We start from the raw sequence: 25,194 nt of genomic DNA on the forward strand, positions 1-25,194 counted from the left end.
ATTTTTTATACTTCAGCTGTGTTGGAATATCCAGAGCTTGTTGTAGTAGGATATCTGGTTCTGGTGTTACTATGTTGCCCTGTATGTTGTTATTTGTGTTTTATGTTGGTTTCTGGTCATCTGTGTTTTATTTATGGTTTATCTTTGTTGGATGGATTTACATTTTTTTTTGTTGGTTTCTGTTTCCTTGTGTTTTTTCTGACCTGAGCAGCCCATGGCTCTGGTGACCAACATGTCTTCGGATCTAGCAAGATTCTCCACTAGGGTTTTTGTGGCCGTTGTGTGTTCTAGGATTTTTAGGGTTAAATTTGCCTCTGGAGTCCCTATTACGGACATAATCTGGGGGCCCTGGTATCTGTCACCTCCAGGAAAGCAGGCAGCATTGTGGGGTGAGAAATAGAGTAAAGGATATTGGGTCTGATTTTACAGCTGTTGTGTGTGCTTTCATGGGAGTTGGTGAACAAAGGCTTGAGGAGGGGTCTTACCTGTTGTTCCTGTTATCAACAGGCCTCCAGAAAGTCAGACAGAGTTGTTGGGTAGGAAATGGACCATAGGGTACTGGGTGCAATTTGCTGCTGTTGGTTGTGCTTTTAGGGGGCATTCCCATATGACATTCTTAGTTAACAGAGTATTAAATGCCATTGTAGTAAACAATAAGTGTATGATACCATTTTCAGTGTATCCTACTGGCAGTATGCCCAACACAATCCTGTAAATCATTGGGCAACATGAGTATATTGAATGTGTGGGAGTATTAGGTGAACAATTTTTCACTGGGGTTTGTAAACTCAAGCCTAGGCTATTTGTAACCACATAGATGAATGACTGCACTGCACTGAGACATATACACACACATTCAACACAAACACTTTTTCTCAGTAACATTAAACCTTTGAGAGTTAGCAAACAATGCAGAGGGCCAGCTTATATCCGTAGCACACATCCTCACAATATTTTATCTAACCTACAAAATCTGGCCATCAAACATCTGTATTCCTCTTACTGTAAATTCTCTTTGCCCTTTTTTGTTGACCCACCTCTCCCATGTTATATAAAAGAAAAGCATTATCCCTATGCAGTAAAAAAAAAAAAAGCTCTAAAATCTTAGTTGCAAGACTTAGGTAGCTTTATAAAGCTTTCATATTTTTCTCTATTCATTTTTCTTACTAAATACTATAAGTAGAATAGGTAATTAGAAGTCTTGAGGATGCAGTCACCATCTTCCTCTGCATCAGCTCAAACTTGATACCAAACTTTTCTCAGGTCATTCTCTATCTGTTCTGGTTCTTCCAGGTATATTCACCTACTTTCAGCCAACAAGTATAGCTGCATTCCTCCCAAAATCTATGTATCCACTTAACATGAATGTGGCTTTAGGTCTTATTTTATTTGTGCTGCAAAAGGTTTCATGAAGTTTTCATTTTCCCACTGGTCCAATTCAGTCCCCCAAATTAAAAAAAACTATATGATTAAAGATACATAATTACCTGGATTAAATGAATTACCTGAGTATACATGGATTGCAGGTTAGCATGTTCCCAAATGAGAAGATGACAGAGATAGTTTACTGCCTGAACAGTCACCCAAAACTTGCTATAACATTGAAGCATCATCTTCAGCCATCTGGCCGAAATATATTTGAGAGACAGCTTAACTCATAGAAACACCCAACCTACCTCAAAGAAGATGATGAGCATCAAAGACCTCCTTATATCCATAGGTCCAAATGTGGCAAAGAAGCCACTGGAAATGTGCCCTTTTTTCTACCACAGACAGAATTCTGTCTAAAAATGGGCAAGCTTGGATGCAGGTAGTGTCAGTGGATGGCCAAGCTCTGCCAAAATTGGGTGAGCAAGTCCTCAATAGTTCCTGCTTCACAAAGAATGAATAGTTTTGCTTGATTGTTGCTATACTATGAATAGGAGTAAAATAAAATGAGTCAATGAATTGAATATGGAGAAGTAGCTAACCAAAGGATGGTTATCACAAAACAAAAACAAATGATCTTCCATTGCTGCTGATGCAATCATGGTAGTAGATGACTGAGTTGAGCATAAAGAAATAATCTGTCATGTCATCAAGTATCCAGAGTCCTTCTGATTGTTGAAGCATGTCCTTTAGAATTGATACAATAAGAGACTCCATAAAAAAAGAAGATATTTATCTGAAAGGACAAAGGTGAGAACGCATTTGTCACAAAAGTCAGAAGAGGTAGTAGAGCCAAGGTCTGATGACACATGACAAATGAGGCTACTAAGAAATAGCATCAATAGCTTAATAAAAGCAGAGATAATGTCTTAGTTGATAGAACCCTGACCTCGGCTTTAAGGAAAAGTAAAACGTGTTAATAATTTACTATGGCTGGTTAATCTTCCAGACTCGGAAGTTTGGGGCTGGAGTTGAAAACGTAACAAGCTATATCTTATGACTGGGGTCAAGTACCAGCCAAGGTGAGGCCTCTGTCTGTTCAGGTTCTATAGCAGATGACAGAGTTAATATCAGTATATTGATTAGATCCTGTCATACTTTATAACTGGTCATTGCATCTTCAGTATATAAAAGGTGCATCATTAGATTACCATGCTAATCAGAAACACCAGGAATTAAGCACTGATAGTGTGATAATGCATAGGATAGTGTATAAAGTAGTTGTGGATGAAATATTTTATTAATCTTTGGAAGTTTTGCCAACAGGTGCTGTAATATTAGCTTAGCTTTGAGTCACATTGGCTCTTTGAGGTTAACACTGTCAATAGGTGAAAGATGACAAATCTACAAATTTATTCTGTCTTCCTAGCTTCAAAGAGAATGATCTAAGTTTTCCAAATTGATTTATACTTTATGGCTGGAGAAAAATTCTAATAAAATATATTTGTCACCTTGCTCCAGCAGGTCTCCATAAGGCACCTCTGAGTCATTAGAATCAGGAACATTTGTGAGAAAGACAAGTTATCTTTTTCAGACCTACTGAATCAGGGAACTGAGGAGCTTCTTCATGGAATGAAGAGATCATATTTATAGCTACAAATCTCCTTTTGTGTGAGCAGGATTTGAGTAAATTGAACATGATAATAACAGCATTATTTCTCTGAGAATTTTAAATTTTAACTTTTTGTAAAATTCTGTAAAAAAATAACAGCATTGTAGAATAGTCATTCAGTTTTTATAGGTCTACTAGAGATATGTCATGTCTCAAAAAATGTGTCCAACCAGGGTCAGGTCTTAAAGAGTCACAAGCAGACTACATCTTTTGCAACTCTGACACGCTTTTCTCATTTTTTGACCTCTATTTTCAAGTTATTTTCTCTTTCATGCCTCCAATGGCTTAGATATGTTTCTAGGTTGCTTTCTGCCTATAGTAAAGGTGTATCCAAGGCTGCAGTTTATTTCAGCAATGAGCCTTAGGAAATCTTAGCAAAGAAAGGTCATGGCATCATTACTGACTATCAGATATTGGTGTGCTGATAAGAAAGTTTAGGCTCTAACTTGATAAGCACTGATATTACTGGCAAACACTCTTCTGCAGATAGCTGTGAACAAATTTATTCTGTGAAATAACTTCACTGAAATAATGTTTGAAAGGTTCTGACCTGAACGGCCAAACTATTATTTTTAAAGTAACACTGTGCCTAGAATAGGGCAAACAAATAATGTAAGTTTAAGGAATGAATTTATGAACATATTCAAGAATCAGTCAGAATACATTGAGGGGAAAAGGCTTATATCTGGTATCACATGATCCTAGATTGCTATGGAGATATACTCTATGTTTTGAATAGAGAACAGATTTCATAAATTATTGTTAAACAAAAATAATTTTGATGATCAGTACTAAATTTTGTTTTTTCTGATAATAACCAAGAATACAGTTTTTAGAAAATATTATATTTTTTCAGAGTTGGGTTTTGAGAAATACATTAAACTCCTACAGTCTGGGATATCTATCCATTCCTTATAGACCTTATGTTACATTTACTTATGTACAACAAAGAACATTTTTTCTTAAATTATTTGGAATGATTTTAATATGCAAAAAAATGAAGGTAAATGTGCCTCTTAAGAATGATTTTAATGTCTGCTCTCTTTATTACACTCAGAGACTGAATATACAGTAAAACAACGGTGTGCATAACAGTCTGTTTTTTAGGCTGAAGAGATGGCCCAGCAGTTAAGACCACTTGCTTCTCTTCCAGAGGATTATGATTTGGTTCCCAGTGCTTCCATGGTGGCTTTTGATTTCTCTGAGTGTTCATAATATCTGCATGTCACCAAGTTAGGAAACAGTACAATTCCTCTACACAAAACAAAACTCATAATGAAATACTGTGTGAATTCTGGATTCTGATTTCTGTTGATACTAATTAGGAATGTAGGATCTTTAAAATGTAAGTTATTTTCTAGTATGCCATTTATTTACCACTACTTTTAAAATTCAAATGAAGTAACATATCTAGAGTTACACTAGTTAAAGAAAATATATTTCTTCACAACATTTTTATGTGGAAAATCAGTCCAGAGTCTGGGAATTTGACTGAGTGGGTAAAATTCATGCCACTTAACCATGAGGACCAAAGATTAACTCTCCAGAATAAACAAAAAGCTGGACACAATTCGAATATGTCATAATACTAGTGTTCCTACTGTGAAATAAGACTCAGAGAAAGAAGAGTCCCTGAGGCTCACAGAGTACTAAACATTGTGTTCACAGCAACAAACAACAAAATTGATGTCATCACAAACAAGATAAAAGGTGAAAAGCAACATCTAAGTACTACACACATGCCAGGACACACACGTTTTTACTCATATGCATGGAAATGATCATATACACACATCACATATGCATATAATACACATGTGCATGCATGCGCGCGCACGCGCACACACACACACACACACACACACACACACACACACACACACACAAATGACGCATGATACAATGTAATCAGTATAATGAATTACCTGAATTTTCATTGGGTCATAAAGGATACAATTTCTATTTTCATCCTAAATAATTTTATTTAACGATATACAAATATAGTAATATTTCCACAATCTATATAACATTTTCATCTTCTAAAAGTTCTCTAAGAATCCAAATTTAAAATAACTGCTAAGATCTGTCATATGAACCAGCTATGCTACTCCTGTGCATATTCCCAAAGGACTCCTCAGTTTACCAAAAGATACATGTTCATCTGCATTTATTACTACTTAATTCCAGTTAGAATGGGGAATGGAAAGAGCTTTGATATCTTTTAGCTGTTGAGTGAATAACAAAGATGTAGTATAGTTACACAATGGAATATTATTCAGCAAAAAAGAAAAATGAAATAATGAAATTTGTAAGTAAATATATATTTACCTGGAAATATATAATTACCTGGAAATAATGATTCTTAAAAGGGATTGAAGATATAGAAAGACAACACCTCATATTTGAATAAGTGGATGTGTATGTTTACACACTGGAGTACTCATAGCTGTCAGGAAAATAGCAATGGACCAAGTGGGGTATTTAAAGGGAGAATGGTTAGAATGCAGGCTACAAGGAGTGGGAAAGTGACATAATGGTATAGATAGGCACAGGGAGAGAATAGGGCAAAGAAGTGGGTAGGTGATTGAATAATTTTCAATAAATATTTTTGAAGATATCATATGAAAACATACAATAATAGAATCTTCATAAAACACACACACATATATATACACACATATGTGTATACATACATATATATACATATACATATAAGTATATATGTATGTGTATATATATGCATATAAGTGTGTGTGTATATATATATAATTTTCTCCTAGAAAATAAAGGCTATCAAACAAGCAAGCAAAAACCCAGTGCTAAGTATGCATTTCTTTTTTTTTTGGTGCTGTGGATCCCTGAGGCACCACAAACCCTCAAAGATTGTAGGGTATTTGGTATTGCTTTTATTCATCTTTGAAGGTTTACCTGTAGACTCTACTGCTAAAAATATCATATACTTGAGACATATAACATAAGGAAATCAAGCTGGTACTCACCTGGAAGCTTTATTATTAATAGGTGATGTCATCATTTTAGAAGCTTCTTTTTTCCAACTACAGAAAAAAAGTATTTGCCAATCTTACCCAGTTGTGACCCATGTACACTAAAATAATGACTGGCCTGGGAAATTATGCCTGCTGGCACAAGAGTAGTATGAATGATTTTGGAATAGAATTTCTTTATTAGATTCAAAAGCTACTTCACAAGACGGAAATCATGCCTGGTACTGTTAACTGGACCAAAGTGACCTAGGCTGGCTAGGTCATAGACCTTAAGGAAGAACTTACTACACTTACTCTGTTAAAGGGATATAGCATTAAACTGTTCTCTATACTTGTATTATTATTATTAAATATAACAAAATTTATAAACTCTATTCTGATCATAATTTCCTCTTCTCTGACTCCTTTTAGACCTTCCTCCAATCAAAGTCCATAGGTTTCTTTTGTTTAAAAAAACAAGTCAACAAACAAAAAAGCAAACTAACCAGAATAATAAAGAAAGTATAACAACAACAACAACAACAACAACAACAACAACAACAAAAAACAAAGAGAATGAACACACACACACACATACATATGCACAAAACACATTAAACACAAAATCAGACCATAATATAAAAACAAGTAAGACAAAATATACTAAAACAAAATACTAAATGAAAGTCTATAAAGTTTTATCCATATATTTGTGTATCTCTTGAGCATCATCAGGAAAGGTTCTCTTTTTCCTTTTTACAGTAGATCATGATTACTACAGAAACCAACCACTACAGAGAATAAGAAAGTATGAATTGCATTTTATATTCAAGACTTCAAGCCAACCAAAATACCAACATGGACATGGTAGAGGTGTCATGAATTCTCACATTTAGTTGAGAACCTATTGGCAAGTGAGACACGTTTGTATGGATTCCTTTTGAATAACATTTGGTAACAATTGCTGTGGCAACAAAATGAACCAGGAATGATGGAAAGATTAGGATGTATAGCTGACCTAATCAACTATCAAGGTTTTCATTATTTTTTCGTGCTCTTTATCTTTATTACTTTCATTACTCCAAAATTTTACACTATTTCTTCTTATATCTCATAAAATAATTTTTCTTGATCTTAAAACTTGAGTCAAATTTTAATGAGTCAAATACTACTGTAAAATTTTATGCAATGGACAATATGACTAAACATAAATTAAATTTGCTGGAGTATAAATGTGCCAATAAATATTGAATGTAAATTTGCATAGGTATAATTGCATAGGTATAAGTGTGACAATAGTAATCATTTAAAAAACAAAATTTTTAAATGCACACTTCATTTGAACACTATTTTACTGGTGGATATTTAGTTCATCTAATTATTGGTTGCTTGATGGCATCACTATCACTTTAGGCAAATCTGTTGTTCAAGATTCAGAAATCCTTCCTTGATCATAATATTAAAGCAACTTATTTCTGCTTGACTTCAACACCACTTTCTGAATCACACTGCTAAGTAGTATTTATGTATTTCTTGGTCATAACTAGCCAACACAATTACAATTTCTTCAAGGGCATCAATTGGACTTTGTTTTGTTTTTACAATCTTCCATTCCATTAGCCCAAGTGTCTGGCATGGCAATCCTTTGATGCAGGATTCAGTGAAACAAATGCCATGCCATACTTTAACAGCTGGATGTCCCATGGACCAAGTCACGGATCCCAGAAAAAGAACAAGATTTGCCTACTAACAGAATTGAACAAGCAAATACAGTCAATTCAGATCAATGAACATTTTAAAATCAGATTTTTGTATCTACATGGATCCTTGTCTTGAATGCCTCAGGGCTCTTTCTTCTAAGACTCAACACAGTATTTAGTCCTGTGTTTTCTTGTATTGTGATTGAGCTGTTTCAACTTTGTTTTCCTTATTCTCCATTAGGTTTACTAAGAAAGAACAAAATATCATTACTGAGATCCAGTCAGTGATCTACAATAATTACAATATGATGTGATTCTGAATAATGAGTCAAAGTAGGATTTGTGTCATACTTTATCAATGAGGATTTGCCAGTCTATAAGTGCAATAAATATTTGCTAAATACACATTTAATAAGTTAAGATACACAACATGGGTCAGAGAATCATAAATTATGCTTATGACAAGAAATTTAAATAAATTAAATAATTTAATTAAAATACTGCATATGTATATCACAGTATTTAATTATAACACACACTGATCAGTATAGATATAGGCATGTCCCTTTGCTTTACAGCTATATCACATAAATCTTTATTATCAATCTCAAATATATATTATATAGGAATATCTATATCCACATCTATATATCTATCTTTGTACCTATCTATATGTCTATATTTATATCTCTATATCTATCTATTTTCTAGTCTTTATCTTTCACTTATCTAGATCAGCAAGGTTCTTCTTAAATACCATAATCCATATAGGCTCCCATAATAGTAATTTAATATGCATTTCATGGTCAAAGTAGGGAAGATAATTACACTGAGGAAGTTGATTTCCATGAGGTCTGTATGCCAGCCAGTGAAGTCAAAGAACAAACTTCTTAGAGTATATGATCTGTTTTCTCTTCATTCATTTTCTAGAATAAAGATCCTACTTATTTTAGTGTCTATTTTCCCTAACCATCAAAAATTTTTTTCTGTATGTCTTGGAAAGTGTCTTAGTACCATATAAGTGCACATTTTCTTTATTTGATCCCCCAAAAAGCTATGTAGCTATTGATCAGTTGTTCTCACTTCTCCGTTCACTGACTGACTAATGAGAAGTTTTAAGAATTGATGTCCAGTTAATGAGCTCAGATGTATACAACTGCACTGTCTGTGCTCATTCAATATCTGTTTGTAAAAGTCTTAGTTTCAGATACAGACAATGTGGTACTATTTCAAAATGATGGAAAGAAAAATACTCATATAGTGACTTAGGTCCAAAATCCTGGCCTTAGGAAGAACTGTTATTACAATTAGTATCAAAGATGAAAGAAGTCCTTTTTGCAACTGTCTAAGAGACACGCAAATAATATATCCTGAAAGCAGTCTGGCTGCTAAATAGTTGTCAAACATGGATTTAAATGCTGTAACAGTCAACTGTAAAATTCTGACTTCCATAGGTATTTGTGCTTTCTTTTGAAACCTGTCAAGCAACGATCTACTTACTACTCCCATGGGATCTTTTTATCCTGTCTAGCATGACACGTCCTGAAGGGACAGCTTGAGGCCCTGTTCTACAAACGCATACTGCTCTTTCCTTATCTCCATTTCAAACTGATTCAGACTCCATAACGTATACAGCCTGAAACTTTAGTCTGTATTTAATTTATTCATATAGTTTATTATCCCTTCTACTATCAAATAGTTTATGGTGATAATACACTTTACAGTCATTGCCAGAATATTCTTATTTTAGGATTCTAACAGTAAAACCAAGATAAATACTATATCACAAACCACATAATTGGGGCTTATTAGAAATACAGATTCAGCTTATTTAACCAGGCAGATTTTTTCCATCCTGCCTCACTCAGTTTGATGTTGTGCTATTACGCATTTGTCTGAACTTGTTTTCTCAGAGTATAGAAACAAGATCTCATAAATATGCTAGCCCAATTTGGGCAATAAACAATGTGAAATGGTGAATATATAAAGTCTGCTGCATCCAGGCATGGGAGTCATGCCCCCAAAACTGTTTTAACTTATTGAATTAACTAACATTTATAAAATTTTCTAAGTAAAATGTCTCAAAAGTATGCACAATTTTGAGTGAGGTTGTTCAGAAGAATTGTTTCTGAAACATGATACATGTGATTCAGATCATTTTTATATTCACATAGGGGTCTTAGGCAGGTCACCTTATCTTTCAGAGCATTAGTTTTTCTATCTTCAAAATGAGGCTAATATGACAAGTTTGTATTAATAACAGATCATCTATTAAATGTTAAAAAGTTAGAATTTTGCCTGCTGCTTAGCAATCACTATGTTGAATATGAACTATTAGCTACATATTGATAACATTATAGCATTGTGAAACAAAGTGCTAAAGTATTTTAAAAGATCGATAAGAGAACCAGTGCATGACTGTGATTATTTACCATATTAAAAAGGAGACACAAATCTCTCCCTACCAAGGAAATCTAAGGAGCTACATAGCAAAAGTCGTGATAACTTTGGAAGAAAGACAGTTTTCCAAGTCCCAAATAAATTAGTTTCTTGTCATAAAGTCATTTATTCAGCAGAAGTGTGCTGCAGATTGTGCACATAGCACATTACTTTGGATCAGTGCAGAAGAATTTTGGCAAAACAAAAACAACATAGTAACAGTAAGATCAGGAATCTCATTGTATGTCTTGATAGGCTATTATAATATTTTGCTATTCACAATTATCACTTAGTGTATATAAAATTCTAGATTTTAGACATGCCATTTATGTTACAATGAAGAAACTTAAGATAAAGAATGATTGAAATTTCTTGAGTTCTTTATATATTTTGGATACTTGTCCTTTGTCAGATATGGGGTTGATGAAAATCTTTTCCCAATCTGCAGGCTGTAGCTTTGTTCTGTTGACAGTATCTTCTGCCTTACAGAGGCTTCTAAGCCTCATGAGGTTCATTTATTAATTGTTGACTTTAGAGTCTGGACTGTTGGAATTCTGTTCAGGGATTTGTCTCCTGTGCCAAAGTATTCCAGGCTCTTTCCCATTTTTTCTTCTAACGGGTTTAGTGTCTCTGGTTTTATCTTGAGGTCTTTAATCCACTTGGACTTGAGTTTTGTGCATGGTGATAAATATGGATCTACTTGCATTTTTATACATGTAGACATCCAGTTAGACCAGAACCATTTGTTGAAGATTCTATCTTAACCAAAATATATAAAGAGCTCAAGAAATTGAACACCACCAAACCAAATAACCAAATTAAGAAATGGGGCTCAGAACTAAACAGAGAATTCTCAACAGAGGAATATTGAATGGCTGAGAAATACTTAAAGAAATACTCAACATCCTCAGTAATCAGAGAAATGCAAATCAAAATGACTCTGAGATTCCATCTTACACCCATCAGAATGGCTAAGATTAAAAACTCAAGTGACAGCATATGCTGACAGTGATTTAGAGATGGGAAACACTCCTTCATTGCTGTGGGAGTGCAAACTTGTACAACCACTTTGAAAATCAATCTGACATTTTCTCAGAAAACTGGGATAGGGCTACCTCAAGATCCAGCTATTTCACTCCTTCGAATATACCCGAAAGGTTCTTCACCACACAAGGACATAATGCTCAACCATGTTCAGAGCAGCCTTATTCATAATAGCCAGAATCTGGAAACAACCTAGATGTCCATCAACTGAAGAATGGATAAAGAAACTGTGGTACATTTACACTATGGAATACTACTGAACTATTGAAAACAAGGAAATCTTGAAATTCGCAGGCAAATGATGGAACTAGAAATGATCATCCTGAGTGAGTTTACCCAGACCCAGAAAGATACACATGGTATATACTCACTTATAATTGGACACTAGCTCAACAGAGATGTCCCCTGAAAGTCTTCACTTGGCAGAAGATTGGGATGATACTGGGACTTCCTATTGGTACTCCATGTGAGAGAGGTAAGGGGGATTTGGGAAAGAGAAGAACCCAGAGGGTCCTGAAACCCACAAGAAGACATTAAGGCTGGTGAATCTGGACCCAGGGGGGTCTGCTCAAACTACTGTACCAACCAAGAAAAATGCATGCAGTAAACCTAGAACCCCTATCCAGATCTAGCCAATGGACAGCATATTCTCCACAGTTGTGTAGAGAGCAGGGAATGTCTCTGACATGAACTCTGGTGCCCCTATTTGACCACTTTCTCTTGGTGGTGAGACCTGTTGGCACTCAAAGGAAGAGTAAGCAGACGACCAGGGAGAGACCTGATAGGCTGTGATCATATGTGGGGGAGGAGATACCCTTCTGTCTCAGACCTAGGGAAGGGGAATAAGGTGAAAGAGGGACAGAGGTGGGAATAGGAAGATACAAGTGAGGGGACAACATTTGAGATGTAATCTGAGTAAATTACTTTAAAAAAATAATGATTGAAAATCTTATCCTAAGTCACATTACTGGTTAGAGTAGAAAGAAGCTTTCAACAGAAACCCATCTATGAAGTTAGTTGAAATGCAAATTGTTAGGGAGACATTGGACCTCTACTGGAGGTAAATTTAAGTGGTATGCTAAATGGAGAATAGACTCCGTGGGACAGTGTTTGCTGAGTAATATTAGATACAGAATTATCTGTATCTGTATCTGTATTATTTTGAAAAGCAAATTACACTGAGAATTATTTTATTATGTTGATTTGTCTTTTTTTCTCATAAATAAAACATATTTTAAATGGCTGTTTGATCATTCAATATATAATTAAAGGGGAAGGAGTTAGTTGGGTATAAGTAGGTAGGTGCTTTATTGTCTGGTTTTGTGTCAACTTGACACAAGCTAGAGTCATCACAAAGGAAGGAGATTCGATGGAAAAAAATGCCTTCATAATATATAGCTCTAAGGCATTTTCTTAATTAGCGATTGATGTAGGAGGGCCCAGGCCCCGGTAGGTGATTCTGTACAAGGCCTCATGGTGTGAATTCTAGAAGAAAGCATGCTGAACCGGCCATGGGAACCAAACCAGAAGAAGCACTCCTCCATGCCTTTGTATCAGACTCTGCTTCCAGGTTCTAGCCGGGCTTGAGTTCCTGTCCTGATTCCCTTTGGGGATGAATAGAGATGTTGAAGTGTAAGCCAAATAATCCCTTTCTTATCCAACTTGGTTTTTGGTCATGGCATTTCATTGAAGCAATAGAAACCCTAACTAAAGGAGATGCTCAATAGATAGATGATGGATGATAGAGAGATAGAACAGATTAGATCACTAATCAAGGTTAACATTATTTATAAATATGAATGCTTCCTATATTAGTCAGTCCTAACCTACACTATCAATCTTTTCTTCAACTTAAACCATTTTTTTTTTGTTTTCTGTTTGCTTTTCACTAATGTGTGTGGAATCTTTTTATTTCTTCTCTTCTGTTTGTTGGCTCCTGTAGCCACTGAAGTTCATGGTTTCCTGATTTGTTCATGCACACCTCAAAAAGAGCCTTTGTCTTTATTCGTGTAACTAAGCAGCGGCACTAACCCAGTTAGGCAAATAGCTCAGACTTAACCACTTACAAACTTGAAACATCCATATAACTGGTTCCTGTCCTCACTTTACTTACAGCATCTGTCCTGTAAATATTGTCAGTCACATTCCCAGATGATGTCACCGTTGTGTGAAACATTAAGTCTTCTCAGTGGGACAATCAATTTAACTGTCATCTCCCACTGACTTGTGTGTTCAATGGGAGTGACAGATTTGTGTTGTCTCTGGTTTATTACCTAAGCCTCTCTTCTGCCAGCTGAGGATGGCTCTCACAGCAGAGAGCCTTCAGTTATTACAGAAGGCCTTCAAGGATGGCTCAGCGGCCTTATAAAAATTCCAGGCATTTAAAATATAATTACCAGAGACTCCAAATGCAAGCAACATGTTTACTGTGCATACCATGTTCCAACTATACTGTCTTAGATGTGGTTATCCATTTCACACAAGACTTAATTAAAAATTCACTGAAAGAAAGTACAGATTTGTGAAATTGAGGGTTTTTTTTTTAAAAAAAAATAGACATACATATTTTGTAACATCAATTGAAAAATAAATAATAATAAATCCTTCATAATGAACTCATTCAGAAAAAGCAAATTGATGACTTATACAGTTGTCTTTTGTTGCTTTGTGTGAAATTCATCTTTCCAAAAATGACATTTTCAAAGTCCTTGTGTTTGTAGTACACTCTGGTTAAGTGGGTTCTACTATGTATTTAGGTTTGTACCTCTGCTAAGATGAGCATATTGGTAAAAGATAACTCACTTGCTGCACAATTTTTAATTAATTGATTTATTTATTCCATTTACATTCCGGCCGTAGTCAGATCTCTCCTCACCTCCCATTTCTACCCTCCCTCCTTCTTCCCCATCCATCTACCCTATTCCTCAGAAAAGGAGAATCCCACATCCGATCCACCCTAGTTCATCAAGTTGACTTTGTTGGTCTTATGAAGCCCATGCCATCTCCAGGTCCTTTTCTCCTTTCCCTTACTTTTCCACAAAGCTCACGATGTGTCACCCAATTTTAGTCTGTGAGTCTCAGCATCTGTTTCCAGGCACTGCTGGGTGGAGCATCTCAGAGGACCACCCTGCTTGCCTCCTGTCTGCGAGCTTAGCAGGGTATCGTTAATAGTGTCAGGGTTTGGCTCTCTCCTATGGGGTAGATCTCAGATTGGGCCAGGAATTGGCTGGATATTTCCCCAATCTCTGCTCTATCTTTATCCCTGGACATCTTATAGACAGAGAGAGGTAGGACTCCCTCTACTAGGACACTTATTTAATTAGATGATGTCCTCTTCATCTTCTTTGATGCTAGCCTGGAGTCTCTACTAGAGTCTCATAATCCCCCAGGACTCTACCCCGACTTAGGTCTCCTTGCTGCCCAATCTTAAATTCTAGGGTTCTTGTTATATTTGTGTGCAAGGAACTTAAATCATTTATTATTATGTACCTGTAAAATCATGTGATTATTCTCCATTCGAACATTACAGGTTTCTGGGCTTATGTTGCACAACACAGTGGCGTCTAGGTACATTTGACTAATATATTAAAATATTTTGTTAATATGTGCTTATACATGAGTATATAACATGCATATCTTTCTGGGTCTGGGTTACCTCACTCAAGTTGATCATTTCTAGTTCCATTCATTTGCCTGCAAACTTCAAGATTTCCTTGTTTTTAATAGCTGAGTAGCATTTCATTGTGTAAATGTCCCAGTTTCTTTTTCCATTCTTTGGTTGAGGTACAACTAGGTTGTTTCCAGATCCTAGCTATTACAAATAATCTGCTATGACTATACTTGAACAAATGTCCTTGCTGTGTGGCAGAATGTCTTTTGGGTATATGCCCATGATATGGCTGAGTCTTGAGGTAAGAATATTCCCAATTTTCTGAGAAACTGTCAGATTGATATTCAAAGTGGTTGTACAAATTTTCACTTCCACTAGCAATGGAGGAGTGTTCCCCTTTCTCACATCCTTTCCAGCATGTGGTGGCACTTGAGTTTTTGGTCTTAGCCATTCTGATAGGTGTAAAATAGAACCTCAAGATTTATTTTGATTTGCATTTCCCAGGTGAATAAGGACATTGGGCATTTCTTTAAGTGTTTCTCAGCCATTTTATATTCCTCTGTTGAGAATTCTCTGTTTAGTTCTGTACCCCATTTTTCAATTGTATTATTTGTTTTGGTGGTGTTTATATTAGCCCAATAATACAGGATCACCACACTGCAATACACAGATGTAAAGAAACTAAATAATAAGGACTCTAGGGAGAATGCTTAATTCTCATTCAAAAGGATAAATAGAATAGACACCAGAAACAGTTCAAGAGAATGAACAGGCAGGGAGTCCACCAGAGAGGCCCTCTGAAACACTCTACCCAGCAGGGGATCCAAGCAGATGCTGAGACACTCAGCCAAACTTCCTGATGGGGTGCAGGGAGTCTTATGGAAGAGTTGGGGAGTAGAAGGACCTGGAGGGGTCAGGAGCTCCACAAGGAGACCAATGGTACCAACATCTCTGGGCAGAGGAATGGGGTGCTGCAGAGACTTGTGCACCAACCACGCACAGTGAGGACTTAGACCCTCTGCTCAGATGTAGTGGATAGGCAGCGCAGTCTCCTTGTGGGTCCCATAATATGGGGGTTAAGGACTCCTTCTGACATGGACTCTGGTGCCCACACGTTGATCACTTCCCTCTGGCAGGGCAGCCTTGCCAGGCCATAGAGGAAGAGGATACAGGCAGTCCATATGAGACTTGATAGGCTGAGGTCAGATGTTAGGGGATAGGGGCTCTCCTTTCTGAGGACTAGGGCAGGGAGGGAGGGGAATGAGAGAGGGAGGATGGACTGAGAAGTGAGGAGGGACAGGGCTGCAATTTGACATAAAGCCTTCATTTACGAGGAAACTGGGACAGAGAGGAGGACATCCTAATGGGACTCTAGATGAGAGAATCATGGGAGAATAGCAAAGTAGAAGGATCCAGAGGGTCCTAGAAACCTACAAGTAGAACATTATGATAGGCAGATTTGGGCCCAGGGGTCCCGCTCAAACTAAGGCACCAGCCAAGGACAATACAGGCGGTAAACTTTAAACCCCTACCCAGATCTAGCCAATGGACAGAACACTCTCCACAGTAGAGTGGAGAGTGGGATATGACTTTCTCACATACTCTGGTGCCTCACCTTTGACCATGTCCCCTGGAGGGGAAGACCTGGTGGCACTCAGAGGAAGGACAGCAGGTTACCAAGAAGAGCCTTGATACCCTATGAGCATATACAGGGGGAGGTAATCCCCCTCAGGAACAGTTGTAGGAGAGGGGAATAAGGGGAAAATGGGAGGGAGGGAAGAAGGGGAGGATACAAGGGAAGGGATAACCATTGAGATGTAACAAGAATAAATTAATAAAAAAATACATAAAATAAAAAGAGAAGAATTTGCTTATTTTTCAAGAATTTACTTTTGATATAGATAAAGGCTGCTCCCTCTGAGGGGAAAATGGCATTTCTTCTTTTTTTTCCATTTTAAACATTATGTTTCTATTTAAATAGATACATTTATATTATTAAACATAAATAAAATAAACTACATACAGCAGGAAGAACCATGAGGCAATCAGGAATTATATGAATGTTACATTTATAGTGATTTGGCTATTTGTATTTGGCAGACTTGAAGTAAACATCTTTCCTATCTTGGTGAGTCTAAAATTCTGAATGAATATCAATATTTATTATATCTCATCTCTATTAACTTAAAACATCTATCTAAACCTAAACACATTTAACTTCTAAGCAACTAAGCTTAATTGTAAGACTAAACTATCTGGTCTTTAACCCCATCAGAGAATTGAAAAGAAATAAAACTTAATTACCTGAGTAAATTGGAAGTGCAGGTTAGCAGCTTCCAAAATGAGAAAATGACAGAGACAGTTTACTGCCTGAACAGTGGCCCAAAGTTCTCTATAATGTTGAAGCATCATCTTTAGCCTTTTAGGTCAACATATCTGACAGACATAGTTGCAAAACAGGAACTACTGAGGACTTGCTTACCCTGTCTTGGCAGAGTTTGGCTGTCAACTCTGCCTGCATCCAAGCTTGCCCTTTTTTTAGGCAGAATTCTGTCTGTGGTAGAAATGAGGATAGTTTGCCCAGTGGCTTGTAGCCATCTCCATAAGGAGGTTCTTTGATGCTCATCCTCCTCTTTGAGACACACTGGGTGCAGCCAGGAGATAACCTATCTCATTGTCAACGAATCTTTAAAATAAAAAAGTATACATTCTTAAATGCCATATTCTGTATGTCTCTGAGGTTATCTATTTTACCGTATATTTCTATAGAATCATACCTACCTGTTGCATGTAAGAAGTATATTCTTGTGATAAAAATAGACCATGATCTGATCAACTAACAATTAATTGTATACCTCATATATTCTAAACAACCTGCAACAGCACTTTCAAAGTATTGTAAGTAAGCCTTGTATTGTAATTGAGTTATATGGGTAAATATCTCATATTAGAGTAGAAATATATATATATATAATTTATATATAGTGTGTATGTGTTTGAAGAGTAATCTTAGATTTGAATTCTATCCCAATGTATCAAAATTACTTTGCAAAATTATTTTGCAAATTCTATACCAGTGAATTAAAAATAATCTTATTTTTGAATAACAATTAGGGCCTTGAGTTGAGGAGTAGATTCAGTAATCTACCTTTTGTTCTATCATCCCTCTATTTTTCTATATCCTCCTTTCTTTCTTTTCAGCTCCTATCCCCCTATGTACAAAAGAAAGGTAAAAGAAAAGAGAGATGTCTCTAAGTCCAACCTAGTTTTCTCTCTGCATAAGACCAAAAATAACTTATAACTAACTCCTGATGAAAATAAGCATCTGTATCCCAAGAGAGAAAACAGAAACCTACCCAACCCCCCTTAGAGGAAATGGGACATCATTCTCTTAAGTTTTTTTTTTCCAGCTGATTTAGAGGAGGTTTGAAGGAGCCAAATAAAATTGGGGAAATGGTTGATGAAGCCAGGGAGAGCATTTGTGGTCTAATTTCTAAATGTTGAGAAATTCCAGGCTTACTAGGAGTCCTGTGTGGGACAGTCTGAAATGCTGGAATAATTGGGTCTTTGTGTGAGCAGAAGTAAGACGTCTGCAAATTTTCATTCATGTCATATGAAGAATGGCATCTAATAATAAGTCACAGGGAATCTGTGACCAACACAAAGCCTTGTCTATACATAGGCATTCATGTCTCAGCCAGTCTCAGAGCTATTCCCATGTAGTGGGATTAATAATATAAATTACCCGATTGTTCTGCAGTTTGAATTATTTACATCCAGGTTGTAGCTCCTCTCCCTCATAACCTCCTAATCCCCTCCCCTCCCAAATTCCCTTTTTCTCCCTCCCCTAGTCCTTAGAATGGGGAGCACCCCTCCCCTAACACCTGACCTCACCCTATCTAGTGTCCTCTGTAATACCTGTAACTTCTACTTCTGTGGCCTGGAAAGGCCACCCTGCCAGGGGTGAGGTGGTCAACATTAGGAGTCCCGAGTCCAGTCAAAAGTAATCTCTACTCCTCATATTGTGGGGCCCACAAGGAGAATATGCTGCCTATCTACTACATTTGAGCAGAAGATCTAGGTCCACACCCTACATGGTCCTTGGTTGGTACATCAGTCTTTGTATTGTAATATGGTTATCCTGAATTAAGTGACTAACATCTACTTATGAGTGAGTAGATGCCATTTGTGTCTTTCTGCATCTGAGTTACCTCACTCAGGATGATTGTCTCTAGTTCCAGCTATTTGTCTGCAAGTTTCAAGATTTCTTTTTGATAGCTGAATAATATTCCATTGTGTAAATGAACAATAGTTTTTTTTTTTTTAATCCATTCTTCAGTGGAGGGACATCAAGGTTGTTTCCAGATTCTGGCTGTTATGAACAAGGCTGCTATGAACATTATTGAGCAAATGTCCTTGTTGTATGGTGGAGCATCTGTAGGATATATGCTAAGGAATAGTATAGCTAGGTCTTGAGGTATAATTATTTCACATTTTCTGAAATAGCACCAGATTGATTTCCAAAGTGGTTGTACAAGTTTGCACTCCCACCAGCAATGGAGGAGTGTTCCCCTTTCTCCGTATCCCTGTCAGCATGTGTCATCACTTGAATTTTTTATCTTAACCATTCTATCCAAATGTAAAGTGACTGAGCAAATATCTTTACCAATTCCACATCTGACCGAGGGCTAATATCCAAAATATATAAAGAACTCAAGAAATTAAACACCACCAAGCCCAATTTAGAAAACGGGGCATAGATCTAAGCAGAGAATTCTCAACAGAGGAATATTGAATGGCTGAGAAACACTAAAAAATGCTCAATATTGTATCAGGGAAATGCCAATCAAAATGGCTCTGAGATTCCATGCCTATCCGAATAGCCAAGATAAAAAAAAAATCAAGTGACATTTTTTAACAGTATACATAATTAGGACTAACATTATATAAATTCAGGCCATAGTGGTACCACCAACTAAAGTCTGAGTATCAAATGACTGTGCTTTCAGTACAGAGTGTAAACTTAATCCTTCAAAGCCAATCTTAGCAAAGGTGGCCAGTGGCTGGAGAGATATAATTATAAGAAGCAAAGCCCACATATCTTAACCATCAGGTATACAAAGTGAACAGTTCCTGGGTTATTGCTTATGAAAGGAAAGACAACAGAACAATCTGTCAAACGGTGAAATTAATACTAAAATTTTTTAAGTTTCCCTTTGTTTCTCAAATCTGTCATATATTACGGTAGTTCTGGAGTTTAACACAAACTAGCATCTTGTTAAACAAACATGCTTAAGGGAAATTTCACTTTTCTTTGACAGGATTATCCCCTCATTGAAACCATAATAAACAGGAGCATTTTAGTTCTGTTTCGAGTTTCACATTCATGCTAGGATTATGATTCTTAAGATTAAATTATCCAGCAATGAGTCCTCTGCACAACAACTAATGATCCTGGAGAGAGTGCTTATCAGCACACAATGCACCAAAAAGTCATCGTCAAGAAGAACAACAGCTATTCTAAAAAGGTAGTTTGCCATAATAGTATAAAGTTATACTTCAAAATACATCATCAAAAAAAAAAAGGAGAAAATTTCCATTTTCAATCAAACAAATTGAAAGCTAGTTCTACTATTTCCTTGTTTGGGGAGCACCTTCCATTCTGGGGAAACATGGCGGAACATGCTTGTCATTTAATGTAATAGTTTCCCTTGAAATGCTAATTCTTGTTTCTACTTGATTATTCCAGTAACTCCTTTAAAGGGAATTTCATGGCAGTGATGTCATCCATTCTGATTTTGGACCTATGATATCTTTTGCAATGGGAAAGACTTTTCATTCTTCCCAGAGAGTGCAGTACCTAGCCATAACCCTGGCAGTGAGAAAAATTGATTTGTGTGAGGTCATCAGTGGCAGGATTATTGATGTTGCTACCTGTTTCTTTGAAAGAACATTTTGTAACCAAGTACAGCGCAATAAATAGTGCCTTATAATTGCCATTGTCAAAGGGGAAACACAACTCTCATGTCAAAAGGGATGAGAAAGTGTTTACTCTAATAAACTGACATATTCTAAAAGCCAGTTACAATTGATCATGGCCTAGGAATGGGAAAATCCACGTTCTAATGTAAAAGTAGTTTCATAAAGTTTTTATAGTAACTGTTATTTAAATTGAGGCATTTTAAAGTACATTGGTGAAAATGCCAAGGGGCAGGTTGTAGTCAAGTGGATAAATCTTGACTATTGGCCTCAGATGCTCAGCTGATAGCATTTTTATCCCTTTGATTGGGAGAAAGTAGGTTCGGTTGGTGCATTATAAAATGAAATTGTCTATTAGTTACAGATGGGGGCACAGATCTCATTCTTAGAAGCACAGAGAAGCTAGTACTGTACCATTAGCCTTTTGAAAAAATAAACAAGCAAACACACAAGAACACAATGGCTTTATCAATGGATCATCTAGAAGGAGGCCGAGGAAGGGCAGAAAACTCAGATCTGCTACCAAGATTTAGAGATAGCAGAGCAGGAAGGGAAAGAAACTTTTGCAAATTGATCAGATTGTGGGACGAGGAAGTTAGGGGTTTGACCCAATTATAGTTATACACCTTTTCAGAAAGTTTTATCTTTTTAGTATTATCATATTCTACTTTGGAGATTTTGAGTTTATGACACCAAAAGGTCATTGTTTCCTCTGTACTTGTGCATTTAGGAGACAAAGAAAAACAAAATTCTCTAAAAGTCTCTCTAAAAATCTAAAAATCAAACAATAATAGGTTTTTCTTGGAAGACAACTTAAACACTTTTTTAAATTAACGTTTCTATCTAAGTCGTCCCAGCTTTAGCTGATTTCAGCAGAGGCTATTTACCTGGTGCAGTTAAGTTATTCTTATAAATTTGTTAACAAACATTAAATCTAAAAATGAGGAAGAAACAAACAGAAATTGTAACATTGTGATCTCTCCAGTTTGCCTTACATTATAGTTACTTCCCCAAACGTAAACAAAAAGAAGTCTATTATTTAAACATTTTCCATTTGAATCTCTTTTTCTATGGATCTGTATGTCTCCTTAATACCTTTTGTCTATGTATCTATTACCTATTTGTCTACCACTCTTATGTAACACAAACAAAAATATCATCTTTTGTAATACACAAGTTATTGTCTGGTCACAAATATTAAAGCATATTTTCCTTGCAACTTACAGTATTTCTTAAGAGAATTCATGGACTTTAAAAGTATTGGTCTCTCCACACTTTTTCATTGTCCTGTAGTGATTATGTGCACACACTGCTCTTATGAGATGATTCTATAGTCAGCAACTAGTTCTAAAAAGATTAGCAGTTAAAATGACAAACATATATGCTCTCTATATATTTTATTTTTCTTACTTGCAAAATGTGGATACTTGGTTTGTTTGTTAGGAGTTTCAATGATGTATAATAAAAAAAGAACATATTGTCTTATTGATTCTCCTAAAAGCATCCCCATAGGTAGCCAAATAGCTAGTTCCTAATAGTGACATTTTTATTTTAAATTGGTCTCCCTTCCTGAATGGTATCTTTTCTGAAAAATCTAATCACTCAGTTTGATAGTAGTTTTTTTTTTTAAAGGATGTTGATAGACTACTATGATAAGTATATTTAAATTCTAGGAAAAGAAGTTAATACTTGGATTAATCAAGAAATTCAATATAAAAAGATGGTTAATATATGAACACCCTTTATGACATACAATCCATAATTCCTTTTAAATTTATTTTGAATAGTTTCTCTTGAAAATTCTTAAGACAAACTAATAAAATAACAATAATTAAATTAATTATCCATCACCTAAGCAGTTTTTAAAACACACTTTCTGGTTAATTTCTATATTATATATAAAATGTAAGCACCATAAGGAAAACATTGCTTTTTCTTTCTTAGCAGGAAAAGGTGTTTTTAAACTATATCTTGTGTTATTTATTCATTCAGTGCTTTATTCATTAGAATGTGAAAGCTTAATATGTTTCACAAACTTGTAATTTGTCACTAAAGATAATAAAGACTAGAAACACATTTGTTGATTGATGATATTTGAAAATACTTGTGATTTTCACGTTGGTCAGTATCCCCTTGTAGAAGACAATGTGATTGAAATATAGTCACATACAGATGCCATGTTCAATGTTGTCTTGATTTAGAATTTATATTCAATCTGTAGTTTTAAACTTAATAATTAATTAGTTTAATTTAGTGAAATACCTTATGGGGACTATGTTCTCTATTTTCAAATTCCATTTTTAGAAAGCAGTTTCTGAACAGGAAGAACTACTTAAGATTCAGGTTCATGCAAATTCCCCTTAGTAATCATCTTTTATTTGCACTATTTCTAGTGTACACATTAGTTACTTTCCTATTCCAGAGACATTTTGACATCTTAGCATTATACATTGCAGAATGTGTGAAATTAGCATAACATTTTTTTCATGTCTTTTGGGGAAAAAGTTATTTTTCATCTAAAGATCAGGAATAATGAGCATTTAGTCAAATGACATTCTACCTTACAGTCCAAAATGAACCCAATTTGAAGGTCAATTTCTTCCTTTCTTTGCTAATAACAAAGTAATTCGTCTAGTTTGTGGTCAGATCATTAACGGAACCTCAATTATAATTCTTCCAATTGGTTAAAACTGACAATATTTCATTTTCAACAATCATCACCTGCAGAGGGGCTTGCCAGTGCCTCCATTTATGTTCAGTGCTAATTGAAAGCATAGTTTCTTCACTGTCCAGTGCAGAATAAAATTATGACTCCAGAACAATGAAATCTACTCTTAATGCTTTACAGATACTTGTCTGAATTTTTGTAATGCATACTGCCATGACTGGTAAAGGTGAATGTGTTCATCACCCTCCTAGTTTAGGAAATGCCTGCCATCAAAAACATTTACATGCAAAAGGATCAGCAAATATATTGAATTACATATCTTTTAGTTCTGGCTAGCTCACAAGCCACTTAGACTGGATGAGCACATCACATAACAAGAATGAAATATGCATGAGCCGCCAAATGAAGAGAGTCTCATGAACGTGACCTAGCAACAGCATTGAAAGGAGTCAATAAGAGTGGTGTCTATTGCAAAAAGTGCAAGTCAGGTTTAAAGTGTAAACTTGTCATAATTGCCTGTGCATCAGCTGAATCACGGTCTAAAAAGCGTTCGGTGAGACAACAATAAGCAGTATGGGATAAGCAAGGTCGACAGTTTATGTAGATGTAGATTCTGGAGTTAAATGGTGAATGCAAACACTGACCACTGGGAAGAAAATTATCTGTGAATCACTTTAATATTGCCCCCGCTCTTCAACTTTCTGTAAATACGTTTATTCTGAATCTTTAAGGACTCTCAAGACAAAACTTCACCTGGGAGTTTGCTGCCTGTAATCGTATATCATAACCCAGAACAACTTATTCAGTTTCACAGATATTTTAGATGACATGTAGCTCACAGTACCATAAAAAAAAAATTCAAGATATAGACTTTAAAACATACAGCTCAGGTACAGAGGCGTCACCGGCCATATTTTATTCATATTTTAAAATCTTTTTACAATGTTCTCCTAATCTTGGTTTTAAGTCAGGATTCCTTCTCCTACAAGCAAGCCCTCTGAGAGACCTGTGTATTCGAAAACACACGCCTTCTCTTAAAATGCCCATAGGAATGTTAACATTAATTCTGAATTAATTAAAACTATGTAGATACAGTTTGAACATTGGAACAGTTCATGAATGTGATTATTTACCTTTTATTTGTTAGCAAATTTAATTAGATGTGTATCAAACTAGTAGGCAACCTAGAAAAACATGTTAATCTAGTCATTTATCTTCATAAACTTAAATCTAACTTAACAAATATATAAAAATAAGTAGTACAAAGAATTGCCAATCTAGCCAATGGACAGAACATTCTCCACAGTTGAGTGGAGAATGGGGTCTGACTTTCACACGTACTTTGGTGCCTCATATTTGACCATGTCCCCTGGAGAGGGAGACTTGGGGGCACTCAGAGGAAGGACAGCAGGCTACCAAGAAGAGACTTGATACCCTATGAGCATATACAGGGGGAGGAGGTCCCCCTCAGTCACAGTCATAGGGGAGGGGAGTAAGGGGAAAATGGGAGGGAAGGAAGAATGGGAGGATACAAGGGATGGAATAACCATTGAGATGTAATATGAATAAATTAATAAAATAAAATTTAAAAAAAGAAACTTGAAATGATTAAAAAAAGAGAATTGCTTGTAAATTCTTGTATGAGTTCTGATGTTTTATCATAATATTTTTTTGTAATAATTTTAAGGTAGAAGCTTAAAGTCATGTTTCCTAACTTAGGTAAAAGTTAA

The sequence above is a fragment of the Acomys minous genome (genome assembly GCF_964271855.1).
Source record: "Acomys minous genome assembly, chromosome: 10".
Taxonomy (NCBI): Eukaryota; Metazoa; Chordata; class Mammalia; order Rodentia; family Muridae; genus Acomys; species Acomys minous.